This window comes from Melanerpes formicivorus, unplaced genomic scaffold, assembly GCF_026170545.1.
Source record: "Melanerpes formicivorus ecotype bairdi unplaced genomic scaffold, bMelFor1.0.p_v2 SCAF_19, whole genome shotgun sequence".
In the NCBI taxonomy this organism is placed as follows: domain Eukaryota; kingdom Metazoa; phylum Chordata; class Aves; order Piciformes; family Picidae; genus Melanerpes; species Melanerpes formicivorus.
Genome location: NW_027142371.1, coordinates 4,749,869 through 4,774,505, shown reverse-complemented (window position 1 = coordinate 4,774,505; position 24,637 = coordinate 4,749,869). Strand labels below are relative to the sequence as shown.

Here is a 24,637-nt window from a genome sequence, read left to right as displayed (position 1 = left end):
AAGAAGAGCACTGAGAAGGGCAGTCGTTTTAAGAGAAGGGGGACAGGCATTTCTCCTGGTTCCCCTCCTCCTCGGCGGGGTGCTTGGGCGGGAGCCCCCCGGCAAGGGAGGTGGCAGCGCTGGGAGGAGGCGCCTCGCAACAGATGGTTAAAGACGGCTCCTGGCCACAACCCGCATTGGCCGGCGGCGCGGGCCGGGCGGGAGGAAGGGCGGGCGGCAGCCGGCCCGGCGCAGGGAGCGCGACAGCAGCGGCCGGAGCTGCGCAGCCCCACGCGGGGAGCGGAGCAGCGCCCCCGCCCAGCCAGCACGCTCTCTTCCCGCGCGGGTGCTAAGCCGACCTCCGCCCCGGGGAGCCGGCTGCCTCTCAGCTGCTGATCGCCGACGGCTCCGGGCCACCTGTGAGTTTTCCGTCTGGCGGGTGCTGTAAGTAACGCCGCCTCCGTGCGCAGCCCGGCTGGGGCCGCAGGGAGGGCTCTGGCTTGGGGGCGGGAGGCCCGGAGGGCTCGGTTCCCCGGGCTGCAGCGTGCGCTGGGGGCCGGCGGGCCGGAGCTATTGGCTTCTCCTCCGGTTTAGTCCGTGCAGCAGGGAAACGTGAAAAGAGTGGGGGGAGGAAGCCTCCCCTGGTCGGGAGACTCAATCAGTGTCGAGGAGATTTTTATCACCTGTAAGTGAGGCACCCCCAATCCTTATCGCCTTACCCATCCCCTTTCTATTCCAGCTTCACCAGTGCAGAGTTACTGCTGGTGAATAATGACTCCTGGGTTTTCGTCTCGGTGCTCCGTGCGGGGGGAGACTGTCAGGTGGGAGCGGGGAAAGTGACTTGCCCAAGGTCACGCAGTGAAGCAGTGGCTGAGCTGGAAATTGACACGAACTGAGCTCAAAACTTCTTCGTAGTCCTGTGCTGAGCTGTTCAGTGGCACTGAAGGCTGCAGGGCTCCAGGCAAAAATGTGTTAGAGTTGTAGGTAGGTCTCTAATTAGCTTGTCGTTGTTCTCCTTTTAAGTGTTATGGATGGATGTGAAAATGTGCAGAGGTGCAGCGGCCGTGTCACCTCCCTGCCTTTCTTCAGCCTGCAAACTTGAGTGAATGCATATATACTCTTGTTGCTCTGGGATGAATGTTACATTCCCTAGATTCAACTGGAATGTGTTGGTGTTTTTTCTTCACTATTACCATATCAGTAAGTAGTCTCTTGCCATTAATGGTGAATATCTTATGCCATCAGACAGTGGTTGTGAAAAGCCCCTTAGTTAGTGCGGTGTCAGCTGCATTCCATTTTTAATCTGCAGTGCAATAGCTTTTATGCTCGATGCATGTGAGAGATGGAAAGGTGGTGGGCCACGCTTTAGTAACTTAGGCACTAGAGTATCTCTGAAGGATGAGTCTGGAGTGACTGTTCTAGTGCTAGCCATGTGCATAACGACTTTCTCTCCTTCCTTCTCTAAATATAATTTGAATCAGTTCACATGAAGATGATTTTCTGTGGCTTGTTCCTGCTAGGATTCAGTGTTTCTCTTGAACCTCTCATTAAGAGGAAGTGAAACGTGACATGTGCAAGGGTGCTGTTTTGACTGAACATAATTATGTGAGTCTCCTGAATCAATGTTATTCATAGAACTCGATTGATCCTTGCATTTCATAAGGTATCCTGCAGCTGTCAAACTTAATGCATGCTGCTTAAAAACTAAACTAACCTCACTACCGTCTCTCTCAATTTTCCCTGAACTGTTCTGCATGGTTTCAGGGGGTGGGAAAATAGAGAAATACTGGTGTGAATGACAGAACCTTGTTTTTAATCTGCATTTGGGGAATTGGGTGTACTCTGGACTCTGTGCAACACAAATCATGGAATTCAAGGCAAGGTTCCTGGCATGGTGGGATTTTAGCAATAGAGATGCTTTGTGGTTTGACTGTGGAAGGGTTTGTATGTGTTTGTTTTAGTCTCATTCAGCAAACATAGTGCTAGTTTTTAATGGACTTTTTTTTCTGGACCTTGATATTTGCAAGCCCTCCATCCCCCTTTTTGATGTGCATGTATTTTGGCTAGGTAACAGCTCTTTTCTCTTTAGATTCCTTGCAAGGAGTCTTATTTCAGGTGATTTCTAACTTGGAAGTGTTTACCCTTGCTCTGTAAAACCATCCTAATTGGTTTGGTCTTTCAGTACCAGCTCTTCCATCATCTAAATATTGGTGTGTTGGGCTAATTTATCAGGCTGGAGTGGACATTTTGGAGAATGAGATACAGGCCTACATTTCCAATACAAAAATGAATGTTCCACTACACTTCTGGTTTTTGAGAATAGCTGGGGATCATTCCATTACAAGCTACGATTTACTTTGAAATCTGAGAAGCTGTAGTAAGGGGTGTTTATTTTGTTTGGCTTTTTTGGTTTGGTTTTGTTTTCTCATCTCCTCAGCAGTGTTAATTTCTTATGAATTTGAGCTTTTCTGAACTTCTGGAAATGGTCTGACTTTCACAATGTGGTTTGGGGTTTATAACCGTCTCTTCTCTGCCCATCCTCACCACCCCACTCAACCCTTCACCCAAATGCTATGTGGTGAGAAGTTCTGGAATGATTGTGCATGTTTGATAAGGGAGATTTCAGCTAATTAGCAGTTTAACTTCCTAGGAGGAGAAAAGATGTATAAAATATTGAAGCTTCATACAAGTATTACTTCAGATTTGTCTCAGTATTGGATGTAACTATGCTCTTCTGCAAATACAGATGCTGCAGGTGTAAAGGTCTTCAGCAAGAGGCAGTGTCCAAAGCAGCATTGCTTTGGAGGCAGAAAGAATGGCTCACTAATGGGAATTTTCAGTCTCCTTGTAAGGAGCTGTGCTTGGATTCTAGTGTTTTCATAACAGGTGAAATGTGTGCTGGTGTTCTGCAGCTGCCCTGGAGTCCCTTATGTGGTCTGTACCACAGTTAAATGCAAGCTTCTGTTTTTTATTAGCACAGTTGTTTAGATGCTCAGCTAAGGTGTTGTTTGTTTTGGCTTCTTTCAGAAGCAATTGCAGTAGTTCAACAGTTTAACTTAGGCTGACTTGTGATGCATGTCTGTATGTGTGTACTAGTGTAAAATATTCAAGGGTGTGTATCTGTGTTTCGTTTTCCAAAGCATGGTGAGTAAAATTTTCAACTTAAGAGTTTGAGATGCTGTCTTCCTTCTGCAGTTTGGCTGTAGTAGGAAATATGTTGGAAATAGACCCAACAAAAGACCCTAGGAAACTTTGGTCAGATGAAACTGTCTGTAGAGCTGAATGAGATTCATAAAGCAGAGATGATGTGATTCACTTTTACAAACCTTTTTTTATGCCTGGGACCTTTGTTACTCAGATACGGTTCCTAAGGCAAATGTTTTTGCCATCTAAACTTGTGTAATGAACTGAGGTAACTAAATGATGATTTGATGATGAAAAATATGTATGTGGCATGTTGCCATCTGTACCCTTGTTGTGTAGTGATGGTATTCTTTTCCCTGCTTTGATTTATGTAGATTTTTTTTCACTGTAGCTAACACCTGCTTGTTCTAGACTTCAGATCCTCCAGTCCAACCTCCTAGCTAGGGCAGGTTCACCTAGAGTAATGTGTTTTCTGCCATTCAAGTCACTGGCTAAATCTTTCCACCTTGCTGTACATCTAGGAATAGCATTATGCATTGGTTTCTATGATCCACTTGGATTCTGTTCTGACTGCTCCAATCCCAGAATGCTGATACAAGCGGAGGCAGCTGTATGAGTGCAGATGAGTGAGTTCCAATTAGTGCCTCTAAATCTCTACCAAGTGATCTATCTTTAGTCACACTTGTCTGGTATTGAATGTCCTTGCATGTGATATTTTCATGGGTTATCTTCTCAGTGCTGACTGCTGGAGGACAGTCTTCTAACCAGTAGAGCTTAGCTGTGACTCAAGACCCTGAAGGTTCTGTAGCTGTTCACAGTGTGATACTAATGGTGTTAAATTAGCAACTTCAGTGATATTAACTAATTTCCTCATTCAGAATGTGACATTTGTTTGGTAAAAGGATCACTAAACATATGCAAACATCCTATGTGCAGTAAAAGGTCTTTGGGCCCTGACAAATGATAAATGAGGAAATTACAGGTTGTAGGGAAATGTAAATATCAGTCTTTGGAAATCTGTCCTTTGGCAAGACAAAAATTTTCCCTCTAAGCAGTGAAGGATTCATTATATTCTTTTCACATCCATAAAGAATGCTGGAGACTATTTTACATACTTAACACATATCTTGATGTCTCTTCCTTTCTTTCAGGCACTGCTGTTGAACTGGGATTTGTCCTTGTTTTGTTAGGCAAGTATTCCAGCAGTGCACAGAGCAAAAAAAAAATGCTGTAGCCTCAATTAACTCCTCCTATAATCTTCTGGATAATTTTGAGTCTGTCTTATGTTTTTCTTATTAACAGCTTTAGTCCAGTTTTTCAATCAGCTGTTATGCAAGAGATTAAAGTAGGGGCTCACACATTAAGTCCCTTTCCATCAGATGACTACATGTACTACAAACTTGCCTGTTAACTGATGAATGCATTAACTGTGGTTTAGGGAAAGGCTTAATCTAGTTTCAGATGATCCTTGTGACTTACTCCTCCTGTATAGTGATTTGTAGTGTCTGGTTAGAGCACTAACATTACCAGCTTCAGAAGGGAAACATTTCCATGTGATGCATTTGCAGTAGTTATTAGCTAGTGCTATTCATCAGTAAACTTTCCAGCTTCCACATCATGTTCTGAAGTGTAACTGAGTGCTGTACTTCAGCCTGTGCTTATCTTGGTAAAGCTACAGCTGAAGTTGCTCTGCTAGCAAACAATAAAGCTAATTTAAGTTCAGCCTGCTTTTATCTTGGAATATCACTGCAGTTCAAAAAGAACCAAACAGGATTGATAGTTGCTCTAATTGTCAAAATGACAAAAGTAATTTTCAGAGACTTGAAAGCTTTCTTACTAATCTTTGCTAGAATGGCTATGTTACAAGCAAATAAATAACAGTTAAACAGAAACAAAAATGAATGACTAGCAGTTATAACTTTGATTAGCTAGCAACAGTATCTTTTTCTTCCTCGGGGAGATTGATTTGCAAATAGCAACTGGGAGTTGGACTAGATGACCTTTAAAGGTCCTTTCCAACTCAGTGCATTCTATGACTCTAATGTTACAGAAGACCTGTTGAAAAACCATCAACCGAATCAAGCTCCCCCCACAAAAAAACCCCAAACCCCTGGAATTCAGTGTGTTCAAAACTGAGCTGATCAGTTCCATTGGCTGGAATGTTTGATGCTTCTGTTCTTGAATGTGGATTCTTTCTGGGCTATAATTCCCAAGCTATTAAGACCTGTCATGTGGTGTGTGCTGTGATAGCCATGGACATACCAGATTGTGCTTGGCTATTAGTTATTTGGATGCATCTGAAGTGTACTGCTGTATACTAAACTTTGTAAGTCTGATTCAGGAGCAAGGCTTTTAAGCAAGAAAATGTTCTCCAGCACAGCAGAAATGAAGACTTTGATTTTTTAAAAACAAACACTTGCTGAACCATGGAAAGGGGAAAGAGGGCATAAGAACAGAAGCTGAATTTGGCAAGTTTTGTTGCAAGAAAGTGTCATATGTGCTTCATGATTATTTGGTATCAGGAGGTGGACAGGGCACCTTGGTACTGCTAATGCTTAAAAGCTCAGCCTTAAATGCAATCCTTCCCTCATCTGATTCTTTGGCAATATTTCTAGAGATCAAAGAACTGGTTTTCCTCCCATTTTATTGGGAGCTGTCAGATACTAGTGGTTTTTTTTGCCTCTGAAGGCTCTATCCTGAACACATAAAAGGTATATAGAGGAAAGAAGTAAAATTATTTATGAGCTAGAATAATTATTACGCCAGTAAGGGAAAATTGGATTAGTCTCCTGGAGTTGGAGACAAGCCAAAGAATTCATTCTTCAGGACCTAAAACTGAGAAACCCTGTGGTTTCTCCTTTGCCCTCTTAGAAGAGGATGTGCTGTGTAGGGGATCCATGTAATCAGCTTGCATTATGTGTTTGTATTTGTGTGATTAACTTGGTCTTCTACCACACTGCATTTCGAAGAACAGGAGTAGAGTATCCAGTAACATTGTGAAACCTTGTAAGAGGCTTAACAGGTTGGACAGATGTCAGAGAGGGAGAAGAGCTCTATAAACCTCCTTCTCCCATGGAGCAAAAGCGTGGGCTGGCTGAACTCCTGTGATCCTTTCTTCTCTGCATCAGCCCTCTGTGATCAGGTTGTATTTGATTGGATTACTGAGATGTAAATGTCTGATGCTTCCCTCATGTTACTTAGTGTAGTTACTTGTTAGAACCCCATAATCCCTCCATGAGTGCTCAGCACAGTTGTAATAGTGAATATTAAGTTTGAAAATAAATGAATTCCAAGATTTCATTCATTTATCAGCTACCTGCTTAATGAAACAACTGAACAGAATTCTCTAAGTATTCATTTGAGTATTTGGAGATGTTTTAAGTACCTCTTCTCTGTATGTCAATTGAAATCTAGTTATGAGGGACTACTTTTGGGTTTGTGGTTTTCACTAAATTCAGTTAGCCCTCTTAGAGTGTCACCAGCAGGATGAATATGTTTGTACTGTGAAATTCTGTGTGAACATCTGTATCTCTGATTGCATGTTGCTGGTACACAATGGAGACAGTGCAGCTATGCTGGCAGAGGTAGGTGTAACAGAGCCATGGTTGGACTCAATGATCTTAGCTGCTTTTTTCCCACCAGAAAAATTCTATGATACTATGGTATTATATTTAGCTTCTTGGTTTTACAGCACTTGCTTATGTTCAGGCTAGTGACAATATCAAGGACAGTCGTTTTTAAATTGTCTGAGGCCAAAATCAGCATAGCAATAGGGCTAGTAAGGGCTTAAAAGTGATATTAGTGGATAATTTCAGTGGGAGCATTGTTGCATCTTAAATATTACTTGTAAAGGTTTCTTACAACAGAGGCATTGGTACCATTCCTAATCTTCAGCTTATATAAATATGCATATTTATGCAGCATTTTAAGTCTTCTTCCTCTATTTTGCCTTGCTACAATATTAAGGAAAGAAAAATGTGTGTGTAGAGGAAATATACAACCTGGGAAGAGAATAGTGGAAAGACAGATGTTCTGCCTCAGAAAATAAACTCTTTGCAGTACTCCTCCTTTTTCTGCATGTGCATATAAAATATGTAAGTGGGAAACTTTCTACTATCAATTGAACTGCAAGGTAAGAATATTTTAATGCTCAGTAGTTTTTTTCCTCATGCTGGAACTCTATTGCATTCATCATCTGTGTGCTGAATTTTTTCTCAGGGCAAAGGCTTAGGTACCAACATTATCATGTTGATATCTATGCTTTCATTGGTCTTGCACACGTGCATCATTGCATCTGCAATGATGAGACAGCAATCAGAGTGTTCAAGATGCTTATTGGGAGCTACTGGTGCTTGGAAACCTAAAGCCTGACTCATAGAGCCCAGTCTTAAAACCCAGTGGGTGTACTGTCTCCATGTGGAGCCTTGAGCAATCTCCCTGTGACAAGACTACTGAGTTGTGAAAAGGCAAAAGGAATATCTAATTTGTTAGAATAAAAAGCTGCCACAGTGGCTGGCTGGGATTTTCCATCGTTTTGCTACAGTCATGATAGTTAGTTGTTACTTTCAGCTGTGTACTGTGTACTCTTTGGCTTTTGCTTTGACTTTCTTCCCCCCCACCCCCAACCTTAGTCCTAACTTGAAATTTCAAGTAGATGACCCAAAAGGATACAAATGACAGTTTCTGCCTTGTCTCTGATCCTTCTCATAACTATTTTTTTTTAATTCAAATGTTTTGAGGTATGCTTAAATAGCTACCCTGAAAGTGCTCAGCAATTCACTACCTGTGCTGGAGTTTTTTTCATGTGAAAACAGTATTGTTAGGAAATTCCAGCATTTGAGAGGCTTTTTACATACAAGTAAACAAACAAAACCCAACCAACTAAAATCACAAAACCCCCAGACAAAATCATAAACACCATCAATTCAAACCCCGTGGGTGATCTGGTTCATTTGGCTGTTGACTAAATGGAAACACAGATGTCTTGGTTGTTCTTGGATGTTAGTGTTAGTCCTTGTCTATGCTCTCTGAAGAGCAAACTGTAATTGGGAAATCTAGAAGCTGTGTTTCTCAAAGCAAAATAGGTGTGAACGGTAGTTGAAAAAGCAGTTTACCCTGATAGTAGAAGCAGTTGATGTTGTGTTGGACTATACTGGGAGGATCATCAAAGGATCTGATCCTTCCCCTCTGCTCTGCGCTGATAAGGTTGCTCCTGTGAGTACTGCATCCATTTTTGCTCTCACCTATACGAGAGAGAGATGGACCAACTGGAGAGGGTCTACTCAATGGCCATTAAGATATTTAAGGCTGAGCTTACAAAGGGCAAGGCTCTGCTCTGGAGGAATATCTTCAGGTAACTACCTGAAGGGTGGGCACAAGGAGGACAGAGCCAGGCTCTTCTATAGTAGTGCTCACTGCCATGGGCACTCACTGAAACACAAGAGATGCTGCCTGAGCATATGGAAACACTTTGGTGTGAAGGTGACTGAGCACTGACACAGACTATCCAGAGGGGCTGTGGAGTTTCTCTGCTTGGAGATACGTAAAAGCTTACCTGGACATGGTCTTGGGCAAGCAGTTTGGGGATGGCCCTGCTTGAGCAGAGGGACTGGACAGGATGACTTGCAGAGGTCCCTCCCAGACTCAACCATTCTGTGACAAACTGCAGACTATTTCCAATTCTGTTTCTAGTCACTCCAATGAATTGGACCATTTTTAGTATCTTCTTACTTTTGTGCTACAATTGTTTTCATGTACTTTTGCTTGGAAGCTACTGAAACAGTCATTTCACCCATAGAACTGAACTCTTGAAACCCCCTTAATTAGTGAAGTTGCAGTACAAAAGCAAGGACTTTGAACTCTTCTGGAAGCTCTACCTTCTCCATCCTGCAAACATGTCGCTTTTAGATGGTATATAAAAAAAAAAACCCAGGGAACTCTTTACTCAGACCTTAGAATTCTTAAGTGGTTTGCTAAAGGACCCTGGAAATAATGCTCTCTTCTGAATATTCTTTGTCTTTTTATATTAGGTTACTGCTTACCTCGCTGATGTTCCCAGAGTAAGAATGGCATGCTGTGGAGGACGCTGCAGTACAAGTGTCTAATCCCCTTCTCTTTGGTATGTTCTTACTCTTGGTAACAAAATGTGTTTCTGACACTTCAGTTATTGCAAATGTATCTGCAAAATAATGATGGGATCCAAGAGCATGGGTCTGACTTCATTAAAAGCCATTACAACCACGAGGCAAAAAAGCCCCAAACCCCATATCTGTTGCATTTCTATCACTCAATGCTTTATTTAAAATCATTTTGAAGAGACAATGTCTCAAGTTCTTGCATTCATTGAATAATTATGAGTAGATGTTAAGTAATGCAGTGCTGTAAATTCTGTAGCACTGGAAGTGTTTTGCCTCAGGAGTTTCTGTAGGAAAACTTTCTGATTGTTCTCAAGGATTAAAACTTTAATTTCTGCTATGATTCTGGGGAACTACAGGGGGTCTGAATTCCAGGTAGCTGCTGAAATTCTCATATGCATTGTACTGATTTAAAAATATGTGCATAGTTAATGGGGAGGAACGTGGGCATCACACATCTTGAGAAGAGTGCAGCTGTGGAGATTACCTTATGGTAATCTGTCAGTGTGGTCTAGTCTTTTAGAGACTTAAATTTACTTCTAAATGCTAATAAAACAAATTCTTCAGTGTAGAAACCTCTAAACACCCTAATTAACAGGAGAACTGAAAGGCTCTGGTGATTTTCAGCCTGCTGCTTTTTTATGGATGCAGAATTATTGCCAGAAAGACTCCAGTTCGGTTGGGTATGAAGCTCACCACATGAGAGACTCTTACTTGCAGTGGTGGAAACGTTTAAATAGGCACCTGAAGGGTAAGCATGAGTACCCTCTTTGCAAGGAGTTCTTTTGTTGTGTTTTCAGTCAAATATCAGGTAGTCTAACATTGTTTACTTTACAAAACTACTTGTCAAAAGTGAAGCCAGCACTACTGAAGGCCAAGCAATTGAGTACTTCCAGATTGTTTGGTGAATTTTATTTCTTTGCAGGAATCTAGCATTCTGTCAGTTTTCTCCATTTTATGTATGAGCAAAGGATAATATTTACACTTGGACAGCTATCTGATTTGCAAATAAGGTGACCTCTGTCTGTTGGGTATCAACACGAAATCCTTTATGAATTGGGACTTAAAACTTCTAGAGTTCTAGGGCAGGCCTTCTTTGCCTGAAGTCTTTGCTTTAGCTGTGCGGGAAGGCAGTCATTTCTGAGTGCTGACTATTTTAAGCCTCATGTTGAACAGCACAGCTTTTACCTCATTCCTGTCACTGATACTTTTGCTTGAATTTGTTAGGGCAGGTTCAGAGCCAGCAGCAGAACTTGACTGAATTAAGAATGACAGATGTCTGATTCTTGGATTTTTCTATTATTCAAATACTTCTAAAATAATTACCTCTAGGCCAGATGCTTGGCTGTCTCTAGTCCCCTGCCATTCCTATTTTGCTTTAAGGCAAGAAATGAGGATTTCCCTTGCATTGAAAAATCTCCCACGTAGATCTAATGCAGCAGCCCCATGCTGGATCTGCTGCCTCAAATCCTGTTTCATCATTTGCCACAGATGCATTGAAATATCTTGGGCAAGGGACTAAGATCACTGCTTAAAATTCCTGTTAGTGGTAGAGAGGATGTCAGCACTATTTTTCTATTGTAATGTGTCCCTCTGCTCTTTTGGATATGCTCCTCTCTGCCCTAACTGTTGTTTGGATACTCCTAGGGCTCTAGCCTTGGATACTGTGACACTTTTCCCTATCTAGCCTGTAGATCACCAGAGGCAGAACTGATCTGTGGAATGCAGTACCGCTAAGCTAGTGCCAAGCGAGATTCCCCCCGTGCCGGAGGCAGTGTAGGTGTTAGTGACCTGAGCAGAGCTTTCGTTCACCTTGTTGGGCAGAGCTTGGTGCTGATGCTGGAGTTTGGATTATCTCTAAACTGAGCTGTGGTCTGTGGAGACAGGTAGTCTGGAGTTTGCAGATTCTCCACCCTCTTGGAATTGGCTCTAATGCAGCAGGTTAATGTGGGTTTGTGCACTTACTAAGACACATTGAGGGCTCTGCTTAAGTTTTTAGCGGGTGTTGAAAGATTGGTGAAGTTGTATTGATTTCACTCAAAGCAGAGAGCTCTACAAATTGGACCAATAAGGTGTCCAAATGATATTTTGGAATTAAGCCACTTTCAGATGAGAATTATTTTTTTACTATTTTATTCTCTCCAGCCTACTTTCTTTTTTTTTTTTTTCCTCTTAAGCAACGTCTGTAAATATGTTGTGATTAAAAATAGAATGTCTGCAGTGTTCTGGAGGGGGTTAAAAAAAGGCACTCTGAGACTCCTGCCTTGAAACTGATTTATTTTTAAATTGATCTTCAGATAACTAAAGATAAAAATGGGTCTTTGATGCCACTGTTACAAACCAGGAAACAAATTTTTCGGAGTGTATAATGCAGTGTTGCTGTTGCTAACTGTTGACCCAGCCTTTACACTACAGGAATTTTTGGAACTGAGTGAGCAGTCAAGCAGAAGCCGAGCTAAAGCAACAACTCTGATGAATGACATCTCAAAGCAGAAAGAATGCTTTTTAATAACTTAAGGCATTGCCTGCAGAAAGGGACAACAAAGGACTTGCAGTCTATTCATAATCTTGATTTTCTTGAAAGGGATGTGGGGGTGTATGTGTGCATTACAGGGTTAAAGTTATTTAGAGAACCCAAAGAAGAAAGGTAGTGAAGCTGAAACATCCAAGGTTTCTGATGCTTTCTCTGACTACTGTGATGACTCCTTTGCTTTAATTGCATGTGTGACAAAATTTAATGGAGACTGTCCCTATCTGGCAAGGAAGCTTTGTATCAAAAGCTGAGGAATTATTAACAACAAATTATTAAGCTACATTATTGGCTCTTAATTTACATATACTTATGTTAAGCTGCCTCACCCTTCATCAGCTAACATGTAGGCAGATGATATTCTGCATGGCTAAACAATGTGCTATAAACTGCCCTGTAGAGCAAGACTGATGTTGCTGAGCACCTGACATCCACGTTGTGTGTTGTGGTCTATTTTCCTTATACCAGTTTTAGTCAGGTCCTTTTGGCTGAATTTAAATTGATGTTTGTGGTAGGCTCTAAATGGTCTTTTAAGGCCATTTGTGTGCTTTGAGATCACACTGCAGCATGGCCCAAAGCACAGTGAGTGGGGGGCAGCTGGGAAGCGTGTGGAGCAAGACAGATGTTTATTCAATTTGGTTATTTAAGAGTTTCCACTGAAATCACATTTTTCATACATGCTGGTTTGCACTGAAAGCATTGCCAGTATAGATTCTGTTTTGTAAAAGGAGCAGTGAAATCAATCCAGAAATACTGATCTCTAAAAGAATGTGGCTTTGACAAGTGGATGAGGCCAAGTCATGATGTCATCAATGGTGTAAACAAGTATGTTGCATTAAAAATCAATTATAATGCCAATATAGATTAGTCTCATTTCTTCAGCAGCTTTGAGATGGCAATAGTTGCTCTATTGTTGGAAGAAAGAATAGCAGAGTAACTTTTTCCTCCTTCCTTATCTGGTAGTGAGGGGCCCTTTCTGCATCTATGGTTATACAAATGGCATGGAACATATGACCTATGAGGAAAGACTAGAAGCACATGTTTAGGAAGAGCAAGACTGAGGCAAGGCATGGGTTTTCAGATGCATCAAATCCTGTAAAGAGCAAGAGAATAATCTTTTCCTCATTCAGTGGAAGCAGCACAACAGATCATGGCTTTGGTTTTGTTAGAGATTAAGGCTATACAGAGGAGCTTCATATTTGCATATGTGGAATGCATTTGTGAAAGAGGTTTCAAACCTCTGGAAATTTGAAGAATAGGCAACAGAGAGGGGCAAGAATGGCTCAGTGTAGCTAGGCATGCCCGGAAGAGCTAGATGGATTGGACAGTCTCTTGACAAAAGCCTTCTAGATCTAATCAATAATGGGTACTAAAATATTAGTCTGTCTTCTGTCAACAGTGATCCATGCTTTTAATTCCTGGTGTGCAACAGAAACGGGGCGTGACTAAAAGCTTAAAGGCCATCTACAGACAAGGTTCAATTTAGTAAGCTAAGGAGATGATTTCTTTTTTCTCTATATGACAGATTCCAAACCATTAGCAAACTGTTGATTTAAAATAAACCTGAACCAAGGTGCAAATCTCCCAGTGTGGTGATGGTCTTTGCAGACATGTTGGTCAGCCATATAAATCCAAGTATCTTGTTGACACCGGTGTCCAGCACGTGCATCACAGATCCCAAGGACTGCTGAGGTTACGTGGTGTGGCATTAAGTGGATTTCTAGTTAGGCTTTTGAATTTTGAAAGCAAACAAGTCCAAAACCTGAAGTAAAATTTGCAAACTTGACAGGTAAGAGGCAGTTAGATGACTTCCAAATGTCTGGTCTCTTCTAAAAATGCATTCCAGACATTGATTTTTATAGATCTACTCTGATCTCTCCTGGTGACTCAGCTCTCTTGACTGCTGCTTTTGATTTTTTTTCTGATAAAAATCTCAGAATTAGCTAAACTAATTTGCAGATCAGGATTTTGAAATGCTGAGCCACATTGCACCAGTTGCAATACTCTGGATTTTATTTTTTTTTCCCTCTTGCCATCCTTATACACTAGGAAAAATTATCCGTCTAGCTTTGATTTATTTTGCACAACACAAACTAAGCTTGTTAAGTCCAAGTCAATTCTAATGAAATGTTTGAGCATATGTCAGCTTCCCAGAAAATTATGTTGTGTTATCCAGCACTTCACTCTTCTGACAAGCCAGAGAAATGTTTCCAGTGGAGGAATCAATCAGAAGAAATGAATCATCATCTGTGGGAATGAGGGTGTGTGTGTGTGGGGAGGCAGAAATACTGTCCTGTATGAATTAGGTTTAATTTACTTTAGAGTGAACTCAAGCTACCTCAAGAAAGGGAATAGCCCTTGACACTGGAAAACAGTGTTCAAGTTGTTTGTTGTATTCTCCTTGGCTGATACAGAGGATAAGATCAGCAGCTGAGGAAGTAACTTCCTCTGAACCTTTGGTCTGTTGCTGCTCGTACAGTAGCCTTAGGAAGAATAACTGTCAGACTTCTCATGCTTGAATGTATCTTTAGTATTGCATTGTGCTCTGAAGGAAATAGTCCAAGTTTACTTGTTCTGTTATATTATGTCTTGTTGAAGAGAAAATGTTGAACTTGTTCTTTATTGTCCTCTTTCCTTTGTAAGCATGTGCTCTGTGGAAACCACTGATAGAGAAGTTATTGCACTTAGTGGAAACCTCAGAGGATGATGTCAGCTGTTCTTTACGGTGGGAGCCTTAAATAATTTCAAGGTGAAACTATTCACTGCAGATCTGAACCTGTCATTTGATTTCTGAAGCAGGATTTGATCACTAGATTACAGTAATCCTATTCTTGGCACATAAATTGCAGCAAATGTAAGCCTGAGATCAGATCACTTTCAATACAATGCTGCTCACTCTGAATTCTTCTGAGCTGTCAAGGTTTAGAATTCTACTTGAGTGATTTCATTTGCTTTTGTTTCTTCAGAATAACCTGTGTGACAGTGTCTAAGTAATTGGTCACTCAATGATAGTAAAAGGAAACAGGTAGCCAGGAAAGTGGCTGCTCTAGCATGTTGTGTTCATATTTATGTAGTTGGAGATGGGGGGAGCACTATCTGTTTCTGCCTTACTAAATAGGACAACAATGGTGCATAACTGCTTCAAAACTTTCTATTTTGGGGCAGTTTTTTAAGCAGTCCTATCATGCATTTACTGAAGGTGGCAGTAACATAACTTAAACAATGGAGTTCCTTCAGTTTGTTTCAACACAGGTGGGGAAAATAACCTGTCATGTATTTTATAGGCTTACTTTAACAACACACAGTTAGGAATCTCAAAAGTAAAAATAGTACTGGAGACACTGAAGACAAATAACACTCTGCTCTAATCCTGTATTGTCATTCTCCTAGCAAGACAAAGATCTGTGAAGCCCAGGGTTTTATCTCTGGTTGCAGCCAGTAACAGGCACTAAGGTATGTAGAGAGGTGTGTTGTTGAGGAGTCCCTCTGGCTTGGCAAGTTCTACAAGTTGTACTGTGCCTACACTGTTGCCGTTAGTAATCCTTGATGGATTTTCTTGGCTCTAATAATATCTTTCCACTGCACTGAACACTTGAACAATTTTTGAGCATTTGCCTTTGGATTGTGCTTTTTAGAGAGTCCTGAAGCTTTCTTCTGGGTGGTAGTTTGTAGTTCTGAGCCCTTCACCGAGTATGGATTAGTAAGGCAATGTGAAGGGAGCTAAGGTCAGTAACTGTGATTAGAATAAGACACAGGAAAAGAATGATACAGCAGCTGAAAGAGAGGAAACTCTTGGTTAGCCAAAAAAAGGGGAGGCTGAAAGGTAACATTTCCTATGTTAATTTTACATGGGACTTAGAATCCAGTTCTAAATGTGTATGCAGAAGCAGCAGCTATTGAAATTGCTTATCTGATGACCTACAGATGCATTTGCTATATTCTTGCTGGAATATGGCAAGGATTCTTCAACTCTCAGAAGGCAAAGGGCTGAAGTGGTCTGTAAAACAGAAAATATTTACCAGGAAACCTTTTTCTGAACTTAAACAGGGTGATTGTATGTTCATGTGCTCATGAAACTAGAATGGATAGTACTACAGAACTTGGGTTAGTTAAACACTAGATTTTTTTAATTTCAAATTAGGATCTTGATGCAAATTTCAGCAAGAGATCTCCTAAGTCACCATTCTGTAACTCTGCAAGAAGTGGAAGGAAAAAAAAAATCATTAGGTTTACAAGCTCCTCATGCAGGTGCTGTATGGCTTTGAATTCTGGGAAAGCTTCGTGTTTATAAGAAGCTTTAAAAAATGTTATTGCAGAGAACTTTTAAAGTCTTAGTTCTCACGTTTACCTACTTGTTTATTCCATCTCATCATATTCCAAGACCTTAAGATCAACCTAGTGGGGAAAAAAAAAAGTAGTAAACCCACAGATTTGGTTAGGAATCCATTATATTTAAGTGCAAAACCAAATAGTCTCATTTTGGTCTTTATTTTACCTTTTCCCTTGAGCTGTTTAGGGACAGATTTTTGAGCTTTTCTGCAGTTGTGCAAGGTAAAACTAAACAGTTTGAGAGATCAGGTTTTGAAATCTTGGTTAATTTCTGGCAGGTGGAGCTGTAAGCAATTCATCAAACAGTGCTGCAGTCTACATGTGCAATATGCTGACCTCTCTGACACTGCTGCTAATACTAGGCTGTTGCTCGAAAGCTTTGGTTTTGAGCAGCGGTTTATTAATCTATTAGCTGTGCAGACATTTTATTATCCCAAACATGATGTCATATACGCAGGCAGGATCTTTTTCCAGCAAATTGTACCTTTTGCTTTTTGACTTGAAGTATATACATCTGAGTGTTCTATTCATGGCCATGAAAAGCTTTAAATAGAACTTGCCATTTGTGTCTCTCATGAATCATGCATTCATCAGCATGTGTAATACATTATTAATCTTTAATCTGGGGATTCAAGTGTTGCCACTAAAAATGTGCATCTTACCCTACTTTAATATTACCAAGAAAATAAAGAAGTGGGGGGGGGGGAATCCAACCCAACCAAAAAACAACCCAGAACCCTGAAATAATTAATTGCACTCGCTTGTCCTTAAGAATGGTTTAGATGAAAGTTGAATTGCTCTGTTGGTACTTACAAAAGCCTACATACAGAGGCGCAGGTGGAAAAATATGATGTGAGGAGGGAGATGGGATGCACAGTTACTTGGCTTATTATTGTTCTGCCTTTGAGAACCACCTGCCATTAGTTAAAGCTCCTGCACTCAGACCATGAAGTGCACCTTTTCTTTCTCTGAGTACATTGTAAGCAACGCCAGCTGTAGGAAGAGGAAAGACTTCGGGAAGCTTCGGCAGAGCATGTTAAGGTTTACTGAACTGTCACAACATCCCCTGAACATAACTTGATTTTTTAAGAGCAAAGATACAGAAAAAGAAATGCCAAAATGCCAAATGTCTACAGAACTCCCAATGCATGGTGCAGACCCTTTGTAATTCTCATCTTTAGTTCACTCCACTGAGATAAAGTAATCTTTATTTCTCTGTTTCTCTATGAGGTTATTTGTGGCCACTTGGACTCTGTAAGCTGGATCTAGATTCAGCTTGGTTCTGATTCAGTTTAATTTAGTTTCAATTTCTTCCTTTTTCTGTCAATGTTTACATGGTAGGCTTTTTTTACCCCCCTTTTTTTTTTTGAAGCTGTTCTGTGGCCTGAGAAGCTCTGTGTATCTATGGCCAGTGGGGACTATATAGGAAGAAAATAAGTTTAAATTCAAAAGCGGTAACACAGCCAAATTGTGCATGATGCTAAGCTTCTGTGAGTTGCTGCAATTAATTGAAATAAGAATTAGTTGAGATGCCTTGTTAATTTGGAGGCAGATGTTAGGACTTTTTTCTGACACAGCAGCAAAAGAGGACAAAGTATTAAGAGCAGGAGAGTAGCTGCAGGCATGGCAGCAGCCTTGGAAATTAAGTCAGTTTTTAGTGCTCCTAATAGACTGAGTTGGTAGCATCTTAACTAAACTTGATGCATCTACAGCTTTCTTGGTAATTCATGCAGTTTTTCTGAACCCTCTTCTTTAGTGCAGGCTTTCCTAAAAATTATACAAATCAGTCCAAAATGTTTTATCTGTAAGAACTGACAACACTAAACTGTCTGGGCTATCAGGCTGCTCCTGTTACAGCTATTAAGGGATTTTGCTCATAAAAGACAGAGAGGCAAAATACTTTTACAGGTGTTATTGAAGTCCTCATCAAACTCTCACTAGAACCTAACATTTTGGGCTTTTTCTTAACCCCTACAACATCCTTTATAGGTTCAAGTATTAATTACTTCCTTGACAGCCATGTTTCAGAAGGGAAAGCTTAGACATTTTCCATTGCAGTGTAAAAAACAATCCCAAACAAATAAAAAGCAGTAGAGCAGACTGCATACCATGTCAAATATTCAGTATGTGTGTTTGTATACTTGCATCCAGAACCATTTAAATTCTCTGTGTGTGTATACACTGTACTTTGTTTCATCAAAATGATGTGAAATTAGTTAAAAGTGGTATGAATCATAATGACAGACTTGGTGCCTCGGTATCCAAGATACGTTAACATGCTGATAAGTTACTTGTTTTCCTGCTGTGAGAACTGGTTGCTGTATTTGATTCTTTAGCTGAATACAAACTAAATTAAATCTTCAGTGACCTGTATTGTGCTCTAGCTAATGACCAGTTAACCTCTGGTTAATTTTCTGTCTCTTGGTGTCCTGGGAACAGGGACATGTTTACTTCAGTTGCCACAAACCTTTAGAAATGTACCACTGGCATTTATTATTCTAGAGCTGTGTGTTTTAATAGAAATTAGCTAATGGGCCATGGGGGTCTGCAGAAGTTGTAGAATGCCAATGAGGAGTTCTCTTTCATTTTTCCTCCACCCTGATTTACATGACTAAGCTTTTAGCTTTTCTTGGTTTTGTTTTTGTTTCTTGAGTATTGATCTGTCTCCTGTGGAGGAAACAAACTATTTGCTTAACGTGCTGGAGGACACTATTGTTGGCAGCTTCCCAGAGACTCCCCTCTTTTGCATGCTTTAAATTAAACTAGAACCAGCACAGACATTGATAGGGAAGGTTGCAGCTAATGCAATTTCATTATTGCAAGGCTGATATGCAAATCTGAACATAAGCATAAACTAATAATAATGAAGATCTTGTCTAACAGCAGAATTGAACACCACTTTTCTGATGCAAAGAGGATTCTTTGGCAACTGGGTGGGCTCATCTATGAAGTACATGTTGTTTTTCAGGAAATGAAGTTATGCTGAGACAACAACTGGCAGAGCAAGGAAGAAAGATTGCCCACACCCTTTCCTAGTAATAATCCATATTGTCTGTGTCATGAATTGATTGCATAATGCACAGTCCAAACTAACCTGAGCCGTTTCTGACATGGGGAATGTCTACTGCTTGCATGTTGGGAAACAGCTGTTCCAGAGCCAATCCTTTCTGCTTTGTCTGTTCCTTGAAGCTTTCACTACTAATTTCCTTTAGGGATGAAATCTTTCCTGTTTTTTTTTTTTTGTTGTTCTTTGTTTAGGTTTTTTGGGGGGTGTTTGTGGGTTTGTTTGTTCTGCCTATGGCAGAGACAAGAACAGGTAGAAACAGGTTACTGAGTGCTCAGTCTTAAGCTTTGGTGTAGCTGTGCTGCAAATGGCAGATGGGAACTGTTCTGCAGCAATCCTGGGTCCTGTGTTAGCCATGTTAGCAGATGGGTTTGGAGGGAGAGTGGGAAAGCTTGGGCTGTTGAGCTACAGGACACTTTCAGCCACTTGATAGTTTTATTTTGGGACTTTTTATGACCTAAGACTCAGTTCTTGAGGAAGGGATGTTAAAAATATATAACACTGAGAAGGAAAAGAGTATTCCATGAACAGATTATTGGGAACTTGCTCTGTTCAGCCAGGTGGCTTTGAACACCGCAGAAAATAAGCTGTGTCTGTGATGTGTGTGTGCTGTGGGTTTCTTCTCCTGAAGACCTTTGTTGGGTTGAAATTACCCCCCACACACACTAATTTGGGGAACTACTCCCCAGAATAAATTGCTCAGACCAGCTCAGTTTGGAATGGAAGCAAATGAAGCTGTATTTACAAGCAAACTAAAATCTAGCAGTGACTATGTATGAATTATACTATATATGTAGTATACACATATATGTATTGACAATTTATAAACAACACAGACTCCTCAGAACCCCCTGGAGGAATCTAGGGGACCTGTTCACCTACTCCCTTCCTCCTTCCTGTTACTTCACATAGTAGTCAAAACGGCAATACCCCTGGCAAGACCATGGAAGAGAGGAAGGGTGCAAGCAGGAGTGACAGGAGAAGGGAGAAAGAACTGTTTATGCCTCTACTCTATATTCCATTTGCAATCCAATGTATTATACATATCTTGTCATTTATTTTCCTTTTGCATCCAATAGTTATTTATTTTACTTCACAATCTTTGCAGGCAGCATCTAGGCTAAAGTTCCCCCTTCAAACTGTAACAGCCACCTACTTCCACCAGCTGGGGAGAACTGGCATTCTCTCTGTCCTCATTTTCTTGCTACCCAATTAAAAAAACCACAACAAACAAACAAAAGAGGAAAAAACATTCCTGAGAGAGGATCAGACATTTCATCACCTTGCTGTGAAACCACTGCCATCCAAATAGGACTCTGCATATATTCTACCTGGTGATTAAACCAATTTCTTCTTCTAACAGCCTGTCTGTAACAAGATCCACCTCACTCTGTTCTCCTGGGTACTTCAATCCTTCTCATTTAAGAGGGCAATAAATTAAGTGCCTTTGTAGAAGTAACAGTGAAATTGTGGGTTGTCATAATGGGACTTTGTCCATGAACTCAGAAGAATACAGGACACTTTCATCATTTGAGTGGGGTGGGTTTATTTTAGTTGTGGTTTGTTATTGTTTGCTGTTGTGTCAAATGAAGAAGCAAAATACCAACCTCTGTGGTGTTTTCCTTGAAAAGGAAGTCTGAAAAAAGGGGAAGATATTAAGTTCTTCTCTCTCTTTATTGACTGGAGCATCTTGAAAATGAAAGTTTTTCTGTCAGTCATCAGAGTATGGGGAATACTGTGTACAAAGGGAGCTACAGTGCCCCACAGCTTAGTCCCTGGCCTTTTCTGTTTATGAGCTTATTCTGTCAGGGTCTGTTAGTTTTGGTATTGTTAGCGGTTTAACAGGATTTCAGACTTGGTGGTGGTCTCCATGGGTCCTTTCCCTATTTCACCTCTGAGTATTCCTACTGTTAGAGGGAAAAAAAAAAGCAACTGTGACTGAGAAGATTGGAATTACACACAGTGTAATTCCCTTATTCATAAATTTATAAGGGAATTGCTTCTTTTCGTTAGTGGTTGAGAGGAACCCAATCTCAGGCTTTCATAAGAGAGGGAGTGTATTTTTTGGGGTATTTCAAACCCTAAGCTCAGTGATCTCTCTCTTTATTGCCTTCTCTTGTGTTTACAAAGAAATCAATGAGGGAAGTCATTCCTGTGTAGAAAATTGTGATGTTTCTATTAATTTGTGCAAGTCTGCAATCAGTGCTATTGAGCCAGTGGCAGGAGAAGAACTTGTTCAGATTGAAGGCATAACTTGAGCTCCTTCAAGACCTTGTTAGAAAAACATACTGCCTGTATTATGCTGTGCTCTGTGTCATGTGCTGTGTGTTCGGATGCAGTTTTGTGATTAAAAATAGTTTTGCCCTTTTGTTGAAGGGGCAGTCTGACATCACCTATTCATCTCTCAGAAGTAGTCTCTGAATACCTTGCAGTGCAATGAATTGTCATCAGCTTCTGAAGATGAAGGTACAGAAGCATAAGAAAAATGGAGAAGTCGAAACAGTTCAGAAATGCTGTTAAAGGAATACAACTTCCACTGCATGTCTATTTGTAGGCAGGGAAAATATTGATGAGTGTCATCATAAATAACTGCTCTGAACTGCTTTTTTTTTTTATAGAAAAGAAATTACCTCCCTAATGGTTTTTTATTTCAGATAATGAAACTTTTAGAGCTTCTGCTCCTGTATTTGATTTCTTTCTTCAGTGCACTTTCAGGGGACACCTGCAGGAAACTGAACTGACACTGCCTACAGTGCAGATACTTACGGAGAGTTTAGGTACTGCCTGTGCTGAGCTATCATAGTATCAGTCAGGGTTGGAAGGGACCACAGGGATCATCTAGTTCCAACCCCCCTGCCATGGGCAGGGACACCCCACACAAGATCAGGCTGGCCAGAGCCTCATCCAGCCTGGGCTTAAACACCTCCAGGGATGGCGCCCCAACCACCTCCCTGGACAACCCATTCCAGGGCTTCACTACTCTCATGGGGAAGAACCTCCTCCTCACATCCAGCCTGAATCTCCCCACCTCCAGCTTCATTCCATTCCCCCTAGTCCTATCACTACCTGAGAAGTCCCTCCCCAGCCTTCCTGTAGGCCCCCTTCAGATACTGGAAGGCCACAATTAGGTCACCTCAGAGCCTTCTCTTTTCCAGAGTGAACAGCCCCAGCTCCTTCAGTCTGTCCTCATAGGAGAGGTGCTCCAGCCCTCTGATCATCCTCTGCCTAAATGTGCTCTGGTGTGGTGAGTTGAGAGAAGGCCCAGCTCTCCCTCCCCCACAAAGAAAGAAACCACAGCTAGCCCAGTTGGAGAAGCGAAAGGATATGCTATATTTACAAGCAAAATGAAATGCAGGTTATATATATACACAATATACAGTATTTACAATCTATATACAGAAATACACAGCAAAGAAAAATACAGGAGCAAAGCTCCCTCCTCCGGACAGAGGAGGGTTCCCGCCCTGTACGCCCTTCTCTCCCCCTACCTCCCTTTTTTCCCAAAAAGGGTTAGAGAGAGAGAAGGCAGTTATTAAGGAAGAAAATTCTTTTTAGGCCTCCAAGCACATGCAGGATTAGTGCTTATCTGTTATCCAAGGTCGTTCCGGCTACTTGCTCAGAAGCAGACAGGCTGGAAAGGCAGAACAGAGTGGAACTGAGAAAAATTCCAACTGAACTAAAACTTAAAGTTGCATTCTACCAATGAAATTCACTTAGAATATCATGTTTTCATTTTGATACCGAAACATTCAGCCAGAGTGTTCCAGCACTGTCCCTTTCTTAAAGGCACAGCCTCAAACGGTCACATCTGGTATCGGCAGGCAGGTTAGGAAGAAGCTCACCACATTTATGATTGGAAAGCTCTCTTTTGGAGTTGTAAATAGTGTAAACTCCCCCCCTGTATATTATTTTGAGATTAATGTTTTATTTAAAGATGTGTGTTTCAAACCAAACCAACCCACCAAAAAAACCCAGAAAGCACACAACAAAAAGCCCACAGACTTGGGTTTCAGTCCTGCAGGCATGACTGTAAATAGGCTGTTAGTGACATGGATCAATCTACATGTTTAGCCTGAGAGATATAATTTAAAAAACCTTCTTCCAAAAAGTTAAAATGAAAGTTTCTGTGTAGCTTTAGGGATGAGGATACAGGATGGTGGTCCTGGATGGTTTTGGATACCAGTTCCATTACTATTCCCAAAATCTAAATCCATACATAGTGAATTGACATCTACTCTGTTACAGATTTCTTTCTGCTTAAACAATATACCTAAAATCACCTATTAGAAAATGCCAAGCTTTTAATTACCAACCATATTTTTTCCTCCTTTTTCTCCTCCTCTTCTTCGTGCTCCCAATTATTGTGAGCAGGACAGCAGATCATTTGATAAGTAGCTTTCAACACAGAATGCAGAATTAAAGTCACTTCTGTCAGGCCATTTTTCTTCAAGGCAGAATTTCACAAGACCTTATTCCCTCTCCAGGTGTAGTACAGATGCTCAAGATAACACTGATTAAGGAAATGGAAACTTAACTCAAACCACAATGTTTTCCTAAAGCTTAGTGATGCAAAAGCAATACCTAGGTGGTTGGTAGATGGAATAAAGCATGACTCTGTCAAATTTTGTCCAAATGACTTTTCATAGTTCCAGCCCATGAATTTATATGGAGTAACTTGAAAATTTTCCCCATGCAATTGAATTGAAGCCTTCAGGTGTCACTTTTGCATAACACTGATTATCAGTAACATTCAAAAAATGGGAAAGAAGATAGAAGAAAACAAAGAATCTTGGTTTGGAGGGTGAAGGGAAGAGGTAGCTGTTAGGATCATGAGTTTAATATTCTGTTATGGTATTACTTGTGCAGTCAAGTCAGAATTGCCCAGCTTACCTTCCTAGAAATCATCATCATCATTGTTAGGTGATGCCAGCAAATACTGGGAAGTGGTGGGATGACACAGACTCTCCTGTGTAGTGCTGTATCTGAATAGGTAAAAGGAAGGCTGTACTCCCAAAGAACAAAATGTTAGGTACCTTCTGTTTCTTTTGATTTTTCACCCTGGTTTGGAACTTAAAATGCCAAACATTGTTGATGTCACTATTGCAAAGTATATTTGCTGGTACCCAGACTTCCCTGGCCAGAAAAATCTTTGTATCTGTGAAGTTTCTGGGGTTTTGGGGCTTAAGGGTTAGAGTCACCATCACTGGAGGTGTTTAGGAAGAGACTGGATGGGGTGCTTGGTGCCATGGTTTAGTTGATTAGATGGTGTTGGATGATAGGTTGGACTTGATGATCTCAAAGGTCTTCTCCAGCCTGGTTTATTCTATTTCTATTTCTACTTTGGAGTCATGTCCCTTTGGTATAGTTGCACTAGGATGCTCATTAGATCTCTCTCTTTAAATTTGTGTTGTTCACCATTCAGGAGCACAGTTGCCCTTTAGGCAGCCTCATGTTGTT

General features: G+C 40.9%; 1 protein-coding gene across 2 annotated transcripts in view; it reads left to right on the top strand.

The window, feature by feature from the left end:
• Positions 1-316: 316 nt before the first annotated feature.
• SULF2 (sulfatase 2) overlaps positions 317-24,637 on the top strand; it is a 152,872-nt gene continuing 128,551 nt past the window's right edge. The window contains exons 1-2 of one of the 2 annotated variants that reach the window (XM_068149877.1): positions 317-398; positions 9,153-9,241. The gene's annotated coding sequence lies outside the window, so the exon portion shown is untranslated. The remainder of the gene's footprint in view (positions 399-9,152; positions 9,242-24,637) is intronic. The other variant, XM_068149874.1, reaches the window with a different exon arrangement.